The sequence below is a fragment of the Montipora foliosa genome, chromosome 6 (genome assembly GCF_036669935.1).
Source record: "Montipora foliosa isolate CH-2021 chromosome 6, ASM3666993v2, whole genome shotgun sequence".
In the NCBI taxonomy this organism is placed as follows: domain Eukaryota; kingdom Metazoa; phylum Cnidaria; class Anthozoa; order Scleractinia; family Acroporidae; genus Montipora; species Montipora foliosa.
In genome coordinates this window covers 26,688,432-26,700,011 of record NC_090874.1, presented here as the reverse complement: position 1 = coordinate 26,700,011, position 11,580 = coordinate 26,688,432, and the positions used below count along the sequence as shown (strand labels likewise).

General features: G+C 39.4%; 1 pseudogene; it reads right to left on the bottom strand.

Moving 5' to 3' along the window:
* Nucleotides 1-11,353: 11,353 nt before the first annotated feature.
* LOC138008150 (early endosome antigen 1-like) overlaps nt 11,354-11,580 on the bottom strand; it is an 839-nt pseudogene continuing 612 nt past the window's right edge.

The following is an 11,580-nucleotide window of genomic DNA, read 5'->3' as shown; positions in this document are numbered from 1 at the left end:
CTTTTATTGAAAACACTTTTGAGCAAATGTTTGTGCAATCAAAGAAAGGAAATACAAGACTCTTCATTCAAAACAATGACCCAAGCCAGAATTCAGCAGTCGCAAAGACTGCTTTTCAACAAGTGAGGGCAAAATTGCTTAAAGTGCCTATCACCTCAACACACTTTTTCAATATATTTATTCTCCGAAATCATCCCAAATACATGGTGTTGTTTTTAGAACATTTAGATTGAAATTTCACTCTTTCATTGGCTTTGAAAAATGGGAAAAGTGGTCATACCGTGATTAATAACCGAGCAATGAAAGGGAATGGGTCCGATACCGGGTTGATGTCACAAATTAATTTGCATCGCTGTTTTCAAAGAACTGCCTCAATGCAAATTAATTTGTGACGTCAACCCGGTATCGAACCCATTCTCCTTCATTGCTCGGTTATGGATCAAAGTATGATCACTTTCCTTGTTTTTGAAAGGCAATAAAAGAGTGAAATTTCAATCAAAAGGTTCTATAAACAACACCATGTATTTGGGATGATTTCGGAGAATAAATAAAGCGGAAAAGTGTGTTGAGGTGATAGGCACTTTAAGATACCGCCACGCAGTCCTGATCTAAATCCAATAGAGAACATGTTTAAATCAGTCAGTGACAACTTGCATGACAGCGCTATTGAGGAACAATTAGAGCGAGAGAGTTTCACGCAATTCAAGCAAAGAGTGAAAAATACAATTGTTCAGTTTCCAGTAGCCAAAATAAACAATTTAATAGAATCCATGGACAGGCATATACAACTAATACTAGAAACACAAGGACAGAGACTAAAATATTAAGTATGTATCTTTATGTTTTCAGATAAATATAATGCAATTGACATTTACAAAATTATCCTATTGAATATTATATAATAATCACTGATAATAGTTTGGAACTACCATGTAATATTTATTACTTTGTATTTGGCAACAGATGTAAAAAAGGAATTCTGCAGTGTCTATGTACTGTGCATGCTTTGCCTTAGTCGAATCACGTGCGGTAAAGGTCACAACGGTTTACCGTTGTCAAAATAGAAGTTGGTCTGTTGACAATCTTATTTTATTACATGTCATGGTTAACCGTTGTGAAAAGGCTGAATTTCACGATGGCATTGAGGCTGTTCTTCAAAATTCATTTCAATTATAACTAATGTCTTCTACAAGGTGATTTTCAACCGAGAAATACGACTAAAGAATGCGATAAAAGGCAAAACCTAATGGTAAACCGTACGGTTTACCAGCGTTTGTTTACACTTTACACTCCGTCACCATCACGCAATACTGTAAAGTTGCATAATACGTTTATTGGAATATGCTGAGATTCGCCGATCCTTTGGTGGGAACTCGTTCAACACTTATCCCGAACTATTGTCGTTGTCTCCCGTTCATCTATGCAGCCTCCCTTAATGAACACTAACTCATGCTTGCCTGTGCAGAATATCGGAGTGTCAGTGTCAAAGACAATGTCTTTAGCGTAGTGGCACTTCGGTGTTGGCAAATGAACTGTCTGCCCCTCCAACAGAAGAAGCATATCGTGCCAAGTCAAGACCTGTGGACTCCAGCGAAAGTCATTAAGAAAAATAACCTCGGCAGATTCAGCGCCAACCCAAGCAAAATTGCTAGTAGCGGGATTACTAAATGTATTGTAGATGACAGTCAACGGGTTTAGTAAAAAGGTCTTGTCACAATTGGCACTACCATAGATTAGAATATTTCGGTACTTGCTGCGTCCTTTCTCAAGTAGCTCACGCACAGCATTCTGAAAACTTCCACCTCTTAAATTATTGCGTGCGAGAGTATCCTCTGCAACTTCCAACCACTCTCCATTGCAGTTACCAATACACGGACCTTCTAGAGCTTTTTGTAGTATGTCCATCCTTGTCATTTGTTTCCTTTTTAATTTTTCCTCTGCTTCCTCCATTTCCCATCCTACTTGTATGGCCTCGTCAACAACTTTACTTCCTCTGTTAGCGATGAATTGCGCTAAATCTTCCTTTCCCTCTTTCATCTGTCGAGAGGCTAGAGCAAGAAGCTCTAGCCTGGACTTTATTCCTTTTGCTACGACTAGCTTTGATACATCGAAAATACTGAGTCGAGGTGCCTTCCGTTTTCTGGTTTTCTTTGCTTTTCTCCTCGTTCCACCGCGTTCCGTTGTTGTCAGACTGGCCTCTTGTGTTCGAGGTGGGGCGCTGTTGACCAAATCTGGATGCTTCATAGACTGAACATACTCTGGATCTTCTTTTGTTGTGTATCTCCAGGCGCTATAATAATTGGAGTGAACAGACGAAAAATTCACTTGAATGGAATGGAATAATTTCGCACGCGCAACCATTGGCGTCCCCCCTGAAGAATGCTGCTCTTGACTACAAACCCACTGCACAATATCAGCTAACCCGCTCCTTGTCTCATTGAATGCTTCCACCACCGTTCTAGCAAAACAATCTCTCATTTGAAATTGTTCAAGATTGGCTTGACTGTAAGTAATTAAATACACGCTACGCACTTCGCGATGCAAAAGCCTCTGTCGCGATCCCACATGGAGGTCTTCTGAACATCCATTATCCTGCAAGTGTTCACTTCCCTGGTCACTTTCCTCCTCTGACGTGTCTTCAATACTCTCCTCATAACAGTTAAAATCTCCTTCAGAAGTTGCCATGATCAAAACAAAAATTTACTAGCGTTATAATCCTCTTCGCACTTTTACACAACAACAGCAACAACACATAATACCCACGCGTTGCCGTAACAATAACTTTCTAAGTCTCACTTTCATCTTCTGCGCATGCTCAAAGAAATTCCCGCCACTTCAGACAATCTTAGACAAAAACCTTGAAACACTTTGAACAGTCTCGCACCGTTTTCGTCCCCCTCCCTTTTTCAATGTTGGTGTAGCCAGTCAAAGAGGAAAATGTCGTCTCAACACTGTCAAGGGAAAAGGGGTGTTTCAAGGATTTTTGGCGAGGATTGTAGCTCTACTACATAACAGTACATGTACAGGGTTCTCCCTAGTTTTCAGCGCAACAGGTATGGCACCTTTTCACACCGGTAAAGCAATTAGTTAATGTTGGAGGTTCTGCAAAGGATAAGCGACTTCTGAGTGTTTGCAGGCGGTAATAAGTGCTCTTATTATATGACTAGCTCCGTGAGCGGGCAAGATGAACCAAATCGCGCGCTCTGATTGGCTACCCGAGCGGGCAAGATGGAGTGATACTGCCCGCTCGGGATTTCTCGCTTGGTCCCGCAAGATCAAAGATCATTTTTTGGTGTTTTATTGACCAAGATTGTTCGGTCAAGATGACTGGATATTGGCCTCGTTCCTTTTTTGCGTGTTTATGGACTGAGACTTCGTCTCGGTCCATAAACACGCAAAAAAGGAACGAGGCCAATATCCAGTCATCTTGACCTCACGCTTGGTCAATAACCCATACTTACAAGCAGTAAATTTTACCGGTAGCTTTATCAATGTTTCATGAAAAATGCTAGTTAAGTAATGCAAATGCTTTTGAGTAGTCTACTATGGAATACCCCAGAAGACAACTGAATTTTTTTTTATTAAGGCCCACATACATGTACATGCAAACAAGCAAGTGACAAGTAACAAGCGAGAAAGCTTGTATACCATGTCATAGGAAATAGTTACATATCACCCTGCACAAGCAATGTGGAATACAGCCGAATATATGCTGTGCAGTTATTGACTGATTGGTTAAATCTTTTTACGACTTGGTATAAAGGGCTTCACATTACTGAACATGTGACAGTGTTTGCACAAGGAGCCAGAGCCGGCCAAATTTTTGCGCGGCCCATCAAAGAAATTTAAGCGCAAGGTTAAATTCCTAGAATACTTTTTCTCACAGTCCAGGAACGAAGGTGTGAAAAAGCAATGTGATCCCAAACCACATGTCAATAATAATAACACCGTAACTGTTCATTAAAGTTGTTAAGATCGAGATCACATAGTACAGTATGACACAGGAATAAAAATAGTAACAGTAGAACTGAAAGAGTTAATTCTTCATGTGAATCGTTCCATGTCTGTTTATATTATTTTCTGGTCATCATGTCACACACCAGGCAGTTACTTTAATGTTTAACTCCTCATTTCACAACAAAAGTAAATGGATATTGCCAGGCTTGCGGATTTGTTTAATCTAACAGCAGTACCGCTAAAAGAGAGGGCCTATTTTCGTCACAATGAGGAGAAAGGAGCTTCCGCGTTTACTGGCTTGACGGCGCAGGATAAAATTGCTTCAGTTGGGCAGTGTGCTGGCAGTCGTTGGGGAACGACAAGCACTTGTCAGATCGAGCAGTCTTCTTAGATGCGAAGAGGGTGAGTGGTCGCGTAGAAGAGAATTTCAACTTATATGGTGGCCCAATGTCTATTCGCAAGCAAAATACTGGACATTTGCGACAGAGATTCTTTCTCGGACACACTGCACTCGTAAATTAATTCATTCATGAGGATTTGGCGTAGTAACTTTTAGGTCTAGTGAAGAACTTATAAAAAAGGGCACTCGAATTCTCCTTCACTCTTTCTCCTCTGATGAAAAGACAATAAAACATGTGCAATATATAGGATATGCACTTTAAACAATAAAAATTGTCAATGTCAAGTGTTTGTCTCTCTGTAAAGAATTCTCTATAGGGTAGACATTGAAAGCTATTTTGTTCAGAAAATTTGTTTCATTCATAAAAGGAGTAATTTTCAATAATGTACATGTACAAACATTACCGTGACTTTCTTTAACTGATCTTGTGTTGCCTGAAAATAAACCTATAATGGTATGATATGAAACACCAAAAGCACCCATTGAATGAAAGTCAGTATACATGTAGATAGTTATAAACTGCATGACAACGACAGTGTCAGCAATTATTCGATGCTCTTGAATTAAATTTGGTTTTTGTCAGCCTTTTCAGGTGATCAGTTGTTTCTTTGTTGTACTTACATCCAGTGTAAGAAATATGGGAAACATAAAAATCCCAGTGAGTTAATAGATTGTATACCTCAGGTATATGCTACCCAAGAGGTTACAAAGTGAAATGGTAAAAGAGTGAGTTATGGATTGTATACCTCAGGTATATGCTACCCAAGAGGTTACAAAGTGAAATGGTGACACAGTGAGTTATGGATTGTATACTACAGGTATATGCTACCCAAGAGGTTACAAAGTGAAATGGTGACACAGTGAGTTAATAGATTGTATACCTCAGGTATATGCTACCCAAGAGGTTACAAAGTGAAATGGTGACAGTGAGATAAGAATTTTATACCTCAGGTATATGCTACCCAAGAGGTAACAAAGTAAAATGGTGTGACAGTGAGTTAAGGATTGTATACCTCAGGTATATGCTACACAATTAATTATTAATAGCATAGCTGTAAATAATTTAATTTAGTATACTCTTTCGAATCAACTTTTAGGCCATGCTTTGACTTGCTTTTTCTGTGCACTTAGATTGCTAAGAAGTAATTCCAGGTTTCACCTGAAAGGATTGTGATTGTGCATAGACCTCAAAAACCCAACTCCTCCAGCTCACCTCCCAAATACACAAGAATGTCAATTAAAATAGCTACAAGCTTCGTGTACTTACTCCTGTTCCTCTTAAATTTGTCAGATTTATCATCATTGTCTGCCACTCTTCATCTGGGATTCTGGCCTCAAAAGAACCCAGTCGGGAATTAGAAATTTGTGCAAATACTGTTGCAGGACATCTGGAACAATAACCTAGCGATCAAGTCCACAGAACCACCTTATCTTGGACAATCAAAGAAATTAGATAATTTATATTTTGGTCAAATTGATGGAAATAAGATTTGTCATCAAGATACTTTATTAGGGTGGGATTGACGGAGGTATTGACAATCAATGGGAGACCAAAGCGAGATAATCTCCCAGGCGGTTTCTTCTGAAGTGTAACCAACCTTTCAGTGAAATCTAGTGTCAAAGGAGTAATCTTATTAAGCGCCCAGTCCAAAATTTAGCTTGCTCTGGCTCCTCGTGCATGAGAAACCAGTGAAGGTACATGTAGTTATACAGGTGAGGGAGTAACTACAGAATAACCGGCCACTATTGTGCTCTTGTAGTGGCATCGTTTGAAGAACAAGGCATCTGCAAGTGGCGAATAAGGGGCTGGGTATACAGAGATCCATATATTACATGTACATGTAATTCCCTATTCGTTATTATTGTTATTGCCTTAAATGGCCTGAATACAATATAAAGTGAAATTACTAAGGGAGTAGGTCTGCAAAAGTAATGACTGTGCTGAGGCCCTCCTTGGCGTTTTGGGAAACGAGGGAAGATGGCTATTTTGAACTGGGGAACAGAGGAAAAATGATAAAATGTCTTAGGAACAAGGCGACATAAACAATTTTAGGGAGCAAAAAGCTGGGTTCAAGTTTGAAAGTAAATTGGGCGGGGAACAAGGGAACAAAACTTTAAAATTTTAAGACATTTAAACTTAAATCAGGTTTGTATTAAAGTAAGATGAAGGCTTACCGAAAACTCCTCCGGCAGTCTTTTGCTTTTCGGATCTTTTGAATCTTCCCACCCATTCGCTAAATGTAGCTGTTCGGCCAGGCCACCCTTTGTTCCAAACGTTCGTAGAACTCCCTTTACGATTATCTGACCTGAATTGTCGTTGCCCTTTCTTCCGGATTCTGTCGATGTTTACTGGGTTTATTTGGTGGAATGCGTGCCATTTCACCCGCTCAAAATGTTAAGGAATGGCAAAGATCCAATTTTGGTCGTCCAACAAGGGAAAAAGAGAGGAAGAGCACATGCATTGATCGCCCGCCCGAAAAACAAACCGATAATTCTAACCGATCTCGTTCCCGGAGTCTTTGCGGCGGGGAAATTCATAATGGCGGACAAAGTTGTTGCATCATGTAATTATTGTGAAATGTCCACAATCCTTCTCTTTGTGCCAACATCCAATCACAATCCGTTGCGAGCCCAGTGCGATTCCTGGGCCGCTTTCATTTTGGGTGGAAAAACCGGGGAGAATTTTCTGCTTTAAAGGTGCAGAGCAAATTTCCTCAATCAAAATATGGAACAGGGGAAAGTGTGTTCCTTTTGAGATTTCCTTTTCTATTTTTCTCAAGAGACTGGATACTAATCATTTAGAACAACAAATATGGCTGCCAGATTTTCGATCATTACTTCATAAGAAGTAATTCTCACCTGCAGCTACGGGCTATGAAAGCACCCACGTTAATTGACTGAAACCCGCACAATTAATTTGGGCAGCTAAACACCAATGCTATTTTTTTTCTTTTTTCAAGGAGCATGGTAAAGTCTGCTTACTAGCCTACATTACTTTCTCAATCTTATTCTGTGCTGGGACTCCTATATCACAAAGGCTTTCATTTACATGTTATTTGCATGATTCATCTCGGCAATTTACATGAAATTTACACAAAAAAACTATTTTATGGCCGGGTTGTGTCAATTTACATAGATTTTATGGCCTTTGCAATTGTTGTAAACAATTGAAACGGTCTAATCTCGTGAGGTTTATATGGAGAAAAATTGTCCCGGGAAGAAGGGTCACTCGCTTACCGGAGTTACCCTGGACCAGCCAACTTTTCCTACATTTCCCTATAAAATGCGGTTTAAGTAAACTGTTTACATGAGGAAAAGAAATGGCTCGGCTAGAAGGGAAACCCACCTAGCCTCGTCACCCTTTGTCAACGGTAGGGTCACCCTCCTGGCCAGGCCAACTTTATTCCATGTAAACACTTTGGCTCGCTCAGTGGAGTCAACTTGGTCGAGGCAAGATGATGAAAGAATGCACGAGTACTATCTTCCCAGTCTCCTGATGATCGAAACTGAGCCGGGCAGCTCTTGACTCAGGGAAAAAGGTTAGTTCGTTTCTCGTGACCATCTTCCGGGGACAACTTTTCTCCATATCAACAGGGCCTAAGACTTGATCCAAGTCGAGCTATTAAAACACATACCGATAGGCATTTTATAGGGCGCAACCGGCAAACTTTTGATAAACCGAACTCAGTGCAACATGCAGGGCTAATTTAACAGTTTCCCACATAATTTAATTAGGTAATAAATATTGACACTCAAAATCATCGTGAACAGAGCATACAGATCCAAAACCATTTGGTAACTTAGACAGGACAGGGGCACCCAACGAGAATATAGTTCAAAACCACTTAAACATAGCATTTTTAAACGTATTTTATTATTTAAACGGGGGAGATAGAGGGATATTTTTATCCCCTAAAAATTTTTCATCTGTTCGGATTCCCTAGCTGAAAGCCTAGTGATCCGAAAATTATAGGGATCAAAACTTACCTTTTCGAAAATTTCAGCCAGAAAAAGGGTTCCCGAAAATTCTAGGCGACCTTTTTAGGGTACAAATTCGTTAAAAATAGGCAATTATACCATATTTTAGATGTTCGAAAATCCTAGGATAGGCAGGCAAGCGAGGAATTTTACAATAAATGTTCCGAAAATTCTAGATCTCAAATCGTCTTCTGAACAGATATTTTCCGAAAATTAACGTTGGGTGCCCCTGACAGGACACGCATGATGATAAAGCGCAATTTACAGACATTTTATGAGACATGACCAAACAGCGTAAAATCTTTGTAAATTTTCGATTTATAGACATTTTTGCAAGATTTTATAAAGTCTGTAAATTTAAGTATTTCATCTTGTTGTAGCTCCAATAATTTATAAACATTTTACAGACATTTTATAGAGCTTTACTCAACAAAACTTTTATAAGATTTTATATTTATGGGGTTAAGTGTTAAAAGTCTGTAAATTTATTATTTACAGACATTTTATGAAGTCTGTAAATGGTCCAAATTTTCCAGTGTGCATTTGTAGAGTTATCCATTAGATTAGATGCAATGTCTTCAGCCATCTTCAATTGGCTTTCGAGATGCTGAACTTTATGAGTTAATTAATGCATTCACTGATAAAAAGTCAAAATGCAGTCATTGTGGTGGTTGTCCAATAACAAGAGCTCACTAATACATGCATAAACATTTTGACATACAACTCTTCCTCTGTTCAACATTTTTCATGTCCAGTATTGAACAAAACTGTGTGTGAGAATGTGGGAAATACTGTAAGTCATCAGACTGTTTGCTTAACCTAACCTTTACGTTTAAGTTGTCTATTTTTTCCTTGACACTTGCCAAGTGCCTCTTGTGAAGATTCGGACTGCCTCTTTAGCACATCGACCTCCCTTATCAGCAGATTATACGTTTGGTCTGAAAGTGTCTGTGATGATTCGTCCTAGGATGCACCAGAGAGATAAATTTTGTGAGAAATATTAACAGACTTATTGTAAATCATGTTGAATTTTCAGAGATGTATCCAGGTTTTCAAATTTGGGGGTCATCTGGACCCCTTTTTGAAAAATTTGGGGGTCCAGCTAATTAATATTCAAGAATTAATATGCAATCTATTGCCTCTTAATTGCTGTTGCAGTCCCTTTCAGATTTCTAATTGCAGAAAAATAAAGTCTTATCCCTCCCAACGAATATGTACTTAAAATGATCAGTTTCTTTGAAACTGTTGTGCCTGTTGATTCATCGATCAAAATGTATGGGCTTTCAAAGCTCCATCGATCACATTGAAAACGTTTCGAGGAATCCGTATGCTGTAGGAACTGTTGGCTCCAGTTGATAAATGATCTAGATCTCCACAGCAAAAAAAACAGAACTGAATCTCAATTTTCCGCAAAAGAGATTCATTTATTTTAATACGCTTTGAGGTGTAATCGATCGATACGCAGTTCATCGTCGGCTTGTGCGGCCATGACTTGCGGCCAATGTTAATAACCAAGCGATTGAATACATTCAAGTTTCATGTTCAACACGTTAATTATAACACTAACTCCGAAGAAAAGTTGGATAATTTGCAAAACAGACAAGTTACGTGCAAAACAAGAACCGAGATGATGACACGTGCCCGCCCGGAATTAATATCAACAGGGTCGCACAAAACAAAAATTTAACATACTTTGCAGTTGGATTCTCTGTTATTTCACTCATGATAAGCGAACTAATGCTTGAAATCACTTGGAAAGCATGCAACCAAACTGAATTTCGACTGAAATGTTTTATTATCACTGGCGGCAGATGGAAAGTGTCGCCGATTGTCTCACGTAGAAAACAGCTCAGATCATGTCACGCAACACGTGCGAATTCAAAACTGAACTTATGAAGCTGGACCATAATGGTTGACAAAATTAAATTATTCGACTACAAAAATCTGAAAATAACAGCTTACCTTGAAATTTCAGGAACTCGATCATTTCTCCGATGTGAGAAATGGGAATGTTCAATTTCCTTGTGAAATACTCCGTTCGCATGTTTTTCCTGGCGTTCGTAATTTGCGTAAACATTCGATTTTTTTCTGCGTCCAACTGGACCCTTGTCCAGAGTGCGTCCCAGGACACAATGACGCACTCTGGATACATCTCTGAATTTGGTCTCTCATGCACTGAGGGAATCATTGAAATTCCAAGGAACTTGATAATAGTTTGTCAGACACCTAATACTGACGTTGAGACAATATAAAAGTGAGTAATCTACCTGTGTACTGGCGTTGCAACTGTTATCAGGTTGAAGGCTGCAGTTATCAACATTTATGTGGCTAACTATCACAGATTCTTGTTGTGCCTGTAAAAAATGACAGTGTGACTTGTAAGGTGTGCCGGAGTTGTATTTTCTCATATATACAGATCTTCCATTAAAAAAGTCAACAGAGAGGTAGGGTAAATAAAATTAATCGAAGTTTTCACGGCCTGGTCAACGGTAATTGTGAAGAACAGCTCCCCAAAAAACCTGTCAGCCGACAGGTTTTGCTCAAAATATAGGCTACCTGTCGCCGGACAGTCGGCTGACAGTTGGTAACCGGTCTGTAGCTTGTCGGTAAAACGTTAACACAAACCTGAATGTCTTGTCCAAAATGTGTAATACATTGACAAGAATAGCCTTTTCTTCTTAGTTTTGGTAATTACCGCCCAACGCTAGCGCCACGGAAGCCAAAACTAACCAGAGAATTTACGCAACTGCAGCTTCAACATTTCTTTCCGTCATGTTGGAAGGTAAACTATGTCCCAGTCCCTCTTGAATTTTTACATAGTTTTTTACGTGGTTTTTCACAGATTTGAGTTGTATCAACTTTCATTTACTTTTGTATTTTATTCTCAAAGAATAAGGAAAGAAGAGAAGAGAAATGTATTTATTATTTAGTATAAATTTTATTGTTGATCATTGACTTTCATAGATTTGGTGGCTCCTAAAGGCGCAGGTTTGTGGGTGGTGAAATATACAAGATACTTCACTCATAGCATCGTGCCTAGAATCTCATTGGCAACAGCTGCCCCTTTCTCCTCATATTGCTCATGACCGGGATGTAGCACCGAAGTCTTTTGCAACAGACAACCTCCAGATCTCGCACCGATGTCACTCCTTGGTCGCGGAGGACGAGGTCCAGTTCCCTCGAGTCCACCTTTTTCAGTTCTGCTATCCCCACGAAGTCTCGCAGTGTGCTCCGAGAACAGCCTG